Below are 6000 nucleotides of genomic sequence, written 5' to 3'. Positions count from 1 at the left end.
CAGGTTTCACGTTAATGGAGCTGCATTAGCGCTGGATTTGAACCACGCAAGTGCAGGATTTGAGCAGAATTCGAGCTACATTAAGCGCAGGATTTGGGTAGGATTTCAGCTGGATTGGAACTGCATTTGATTCGGGACGCAGAATAATTTTGTACCGGCGGCAGTCGGCGACGCGGCTGGCGCGTTTCTCGGGACGAGCTCTTGGCGTTCGCTGCGGGCGCGTCGCGCGTCGCTGCCGTTGGCGCGGGAGGAGGCGAGTTTGCAATAGAGACTCGGCTATGGTATTGACGACCGTGAAAGGGAAACCAGCTGCCAAAAGGTTTTTTTCCTTAGCAACAAACCCCGGCATGGGATACAGGTCAGAACGGGTGGCTCGTGCGCACAAGGTGATTGCTGCTGACAGTTTAGCAAGTATATAGCAGTGTATAGCGTCAATGTGCTGACGCGCGATGCCATATTATTAAAAAAAAGTTAAGAGTGTATATCACATTGAGGGAAAATGGAGCAAATGGAAACAGCAGGTGTGGTCTACATGTTTTTCTTTCCACGCTTTATCCCACCTGGTGCGCACTGTACTTAACCTTCCACCATAAAAACAAAGCAATGAACACAGCAGGAGGCCATGTATTTTTATCCGCAAAGCAATCCAAGGGTACTTCGCACACTAAAGGACTAATTGCACTGAGATAAACATGAGCGCCGCTCATTTACTCTTATTTCCCTGCTAAAAAAATGACTACAATATAGAATAAAAAAACTGCGCCCTTGTGGTTTGGCGCTTTATCAAAACATCCTTACTGCGGACGTAGTTTCCTTGCAATGTTTGAGAATGGCTGCACTTACAACTAACAACTAAAAAGCCGCGCGAGCATCTTTTCGAGCAGTCTGTGCAAAGTCACTGTATGAGCACGCCATGTAGTCGCAATAGCCCTAATAACAGCTCTGGTCGATATTACTGGCGTCCACGGTGGTGAAGCGGAGAGACACAGCCTTTTTAATGCGTAATCAATTTTGGAGAGTATACCAGCAAAATATGTCCGTAACGTGAAAAGTGTCAAACTCTTTACCTAATAAATGCATTATTAGCGATGCATTTAATCGTTATAATAGTGTAAACGTAGATGACTGGTAGCTTTGCAATAAATAAATAAGGAATGGAAAGAGAAAACAATTTCCAGGAGAAAAGAGACGACCGTTCTCGTCATGCCTCTTCGAAAGGTTACTTCCCGCATTACTGCTGTGGGTGCAAGGACGCTTGCTTTGGGATTGCGGAGTATAAAAGTAGTATTGGTAGATGTGATAATAGTGTAACAGCATATGATTGGTAACGTTACGAAAAATTGGGGACGTCACCGCGCTCACATTGTAACGTAAAAAGGTAATAAAAAGAAATAAATAAACAGGAAAAATTGAGTTCCTTAGCCAGCACATAAGAGATAGAAAAAAGATAATGGAGCTCAAGAGCAAGCCGCTACGCTACACAGGAAGAGCGATACATTCAAAGTGAAGGAGCAACATGTTCCCAGCTTCCACAGAAGAAATGCCGGTCGTCCGATTCCAAAAAATAAAATTGTACAGAACGCAGCAAGAAAAGAAGATTGTAATCCCGTGATTTTATGGAATGTAATTACGTTTCGAACCTTATGATGTGGCCTAAGCAGGATAGACATTATAAACAAGAAAAATCCTAAACACATACTGAGAATTGTCTACTAATGCGTAAGCATTGTTTGCCGCCGGAAAAGCGATGGGTAGACATGAATAAGCTGGGGAAAGCAAGTAAGCAAAATAGAAGTAACAGCCAAGCCAAAGAATGCTTACACATTAGCAGATAATTCTGAGAATTTCTGTTACGTTTTCTTCCGTTTATTTAGTATTTCCCTTGTCGCTTTTTATTACCGGCTTCGTTTAAACGTTTTCAGCTTGCTACTGGTTGATAGGACTGCTGCCAATCATCAGCCAATCACCTCATTCCAGGTGCGTGTTTTTTGTGATGTAGTATCGGCAGCATCGCAATATTGTGTGCAGTGAGTCCTACACTGTTTCGTGCAGTAACGCTTACTGAAAGTTCCCAGGTGCGTGCGGAGATATCTCCCACCAATAAAAAAAGAGACATCATTCGTTGGGGAAGTGGTGCTATACCCGATCAAACATTTGCGTTACACGGCTATTTATTCCTCTTCATTCCTATAGTGCTTTTAAAGCGTTTATATCTGGCTTCGTTTGCCTTACCACCGTCGTGGTGTCATGGCTCCGTGGTTGCGCTGCGAATCCCCGAGCACGGGATCAAATCCCGACCGCGGCGGCCGAATCTCGATATGGGCGTAATGCGAAAACGCTCGTGTTGTGTGCATTGGTTGCATGCTAAAGAACCTCAGGTAATCAAAATTAATCCGTAGGCCATCACTATAGGTAATCATATTGTCGTTTAAGAAGTGAAATGTAAGATTTTTTTGTTGTTGCTCTTGTGATGCTGCTTGCACTTGACTTGCTGAGCAAAGCGTCCGCCTGTAAAAGCCCCTAGAGGCGCGTCCGTGCTCCAATGGCGCAGTATTAATACTTCTCTGGTGTAGGTAGCATCGGCGGGGAGGCTTAGAGTCCAACTGTTAACGTATGCCACCAAACCTGAAACCCACGCCGTGCACTCCGCATTTCATTTTTACTTTATTTTTTACGAACCTTTCGCAAAGGATTGTCTAACCCCGGTGACAGGCTCCTCCGCTTGTGGCGACCGCATAAATGACCAGGAGAGTGCGAGCACAGAGATATCGCTTATGTCGGGGTGGTCGCATCTCTATGGGGGCGCAATTCAATTACTCCCATTAGGCGCACGTTAAAGAATCCCAGGTGGTCGAAAAAAATTTAGAATCCCCCACTACAGCCTGCGTCCCAATCAGGTCGTACTTTTTGGCATGTAAAACTGAAAAACTTTAATTTTTTTATGTCGATTTTTCTATGTTTCGCACCCGAAACACTTGCTGAAAATGGAAGCAGACTTTAATAATGCCAAAATAACATAATGGTACACCTCGTGGTTGCAATGTCGACAGCAATGTGCAAAGTATGCATGAACTGAAATTATGGCGAGTTTGTTAGAAACCATACTTGATATAAAGCGCCAAAACGATGACACAAGAAAGAAAAGCTCATCCTGTCTTGTTTTCCTTCTTGTGAACTCGTTGTTTGCGCGTTAAGTCAAGCATGACATAAGTTGTCTAAGTCCTCCTCTCTTCCTGTCAAGTCTGGCGTGCTTCAGGGAAGTGTATTGGTTCCTCCTTTTCTAATATTTATGAATAATTTGGTGGACGACATTACAGACTCATTCAATTATTGGTAAGGATAACTTCATCTTCAATATTGATAATAACGTAGACACTTTCGAGGAACCACTGGAAAACAAGCTGATTTTCAGAGCATTTTTGAATTATGTAATGAATGCAAATTGTGCGTGGTCCAGGAAAAGCAGTTTTCTTGAAGTTTATTCCAATGAAAAAGATGACCCGATGTTACAAGCAAAGCAGTGTTGATTATACAGTTCCAATGGGTAAGCAAACATAAATATATAGTTCTTGTTTTTACTTCAGATCTTAGGTGGAATACACACGTTGTTGAATATTTAATGATGCAAACAGAGCCCTATGGAGCCCTAGACACAAATTCAGCACCACGAAACCCTTAATCAAATGCTTGGCTTACAGACACCCATAAGGCCTATTATAGAGTTTGCCAAATAACCTCGACTTTGTACACACTCAAAAACCGCAAAAAATCTAGAAAGACTCCGAGGCCAGACCCCAACGGCCACGTTTGTATTTACTAAGTATCGCCACTGACACTTTCTTTCAGATATTTCAAGGCCAACAAATATACCACCGTTAGAAGAGAGGAAAACGTTTGAAACTCCCGCACTTAGGCAAAGCTCTTCGACTCCGCCTTCCACTCGAAATGCCCCCTGACGGTGGTTTTTTGATTTCGCGAATCGCCCTCAACTTGAAGCACACTTAGAGTAGGGCTCTTGAGCATTTTAATCGAGAATTTCAATGTAGCGCCACATCAACCATGGATCATTCCTCAGAGGGTAAACATGCATGTCACGCAATTTATCGTTAGCCTCGACGGCTTCTCTGGATGAACGGCAGTAGTCTCCGTACCTTTATGACTTATTTTATTTACAACTGCGCTGCGCATTTGCAAGGGCGTCGTTTTACGGACCGGTGAGATAATCTGGAGCGCTTCGACAATGGCAAGTTTCTACTGCGGTGCCGAGCCAGATAGGCCGGTCTGTGAAGAATCTCACCTATCTGTCTTATTGTCTTATGCTGTCTTATTCTGTGGATGAGCCAGTTGATGACCTGCATTCAGGTATTCTTCGTGCGAGTGCTCCAACACTACTATCGGCTCTTGTGCTTTCACGTGTTTCTCGCTGCGGAACGTAAAACCGACACAACGCTCTATCAGTTCAACAACGGGGTGATAAATTTCGGGATGATAGAATGTGCTGCAAGTCCAACAGACTAACAACCACGACTTCTAAAACGAAACTCAAGAAACAAAACCGCTTGTTTCCCTTAACGCGACGACTGAATGAGTTAAGCGTTCAACCATGAGGGAAGGAAGGAAGGAAACAGTGGAGAAGGAAAGGCAGGGAGGTTAACCAGTTCAGCACATAGGGTTTGCTACCCTACATATGGGAGCGGGTTGTGGGGGAATGAAAAATGGGGAGGAGAGAGAGGGAGAGAGAGAGTACACAGCACACCACACACATCGTCAGTCACAATCCGTCACTCTGGCGTGGTACGTGACATCACTGTCACAGCCGCTTGACCAAGCCTGTTTCTTTTAAAAACCTAAGTAACTCCTTCGTCGCCTTCAGCTGCGATGTCTTCTGTCGACAACATGTGAGAATCACTTCAACTGACACAAGGTGCGCTAGAACGGATGCCAGGGGCTGTCTCTGAACAGTATATTCAGGACCGTCGCATAGAATGTGTTCCAGCGTTTCCTCGCAAAGACAGGAATTGGAAAGAGCGTTGTCGGCCATTCCAATCAGAAATGAATAATATTTAGTGAATGCCACCCCTAGCCATAAGCGATAAAGCATAGTGGCCTCTCTTCGGCGGAGTCCAGTTGGCATACAGAGATGCATCAAAGAGGGCAGGTGGCAGAGACGATTGCTCCGGTTGGTCTGGCCGCTTGGTGTGCACCATAGAGAGAGCGTGATCTCCTGTGCAAGCATTCCAAGTCTGCTGGCTGCGTTGGACCGTGAGAGTGGTATGGCCTCTTCCTGTGTGTCGTCAAGAGCTGCCCGAGCGGCATTATCGGCGTCTTCGTTCCTTGACGCCGCAGTGACTTGGAAGCCACTGAAATGTCACGTGGTGTCCTTTCTCATTTGATGTATGGAGTATAATATCGAATGCGAGCTGTTCGTATGGCCCGCGACGCAGAGCTGATAGCACAGATCGTAGGGCTGCCTTCGAGTCACTGAAGATTGACCATTGTTGAGGTGGTTCCCGATTGACGAAACAAAGTGCCGCACGAAGAGCAGCTAGTTCCGCAGATGTCGATGTCGTCTCTTACCATCAGCTGTCCTGAAGCTGATGGTAAGAGCTCAACCATATGGGCATTCTGCCACATGTGTGCTATATATAGTATAGCTGTTTTTCCTCTAATAAAATATTACCTACGCGATACTGGAATGACAATTGTAAGCATCCGCAAGCACTGGCTTCGGCATTAATTATTAAACAGAGCGGAAGCAATGGCAGATTCTCACGCTGAATCTCCCACCAGGTGCAACTCGCAAAACGTTTCGCGCAGACATATCTAACCTAGAATAATATGCCTGCTGTCCTACTGCACGCACAATATGTCATTTAACTGCAGCCCGTCATGGTTGCACGTACCGGAAACGTTTGGTCGACAGCGCTGTGGCAACATCACACGAAAAAAGAACGCATCAGCTAAATGTCATCCAAGGAAAAAATGGCTCACTTGTCAATA

Source organism: Dermacentor silvarum, chromosome 7 (assembly GCF_013339745.2).
Source record: "Dermacentor silvarum isolate Dsil-2018 chromosome 7, BIME_Dsil_1.4, whole genome shotgun sequence".
Taxonomy (NCBI): domain Eukaryota; kingdom Metazoa; phylum Arthropoda; class Arachnida; order Ixodida; family Ixodidae; genus Dermacentor; species Dermacentor silvarum.
The sequence above is the reverse complement of the archived record's forward strand: the minus strand, read 5'-3'. Positions refer to the sequence as shown.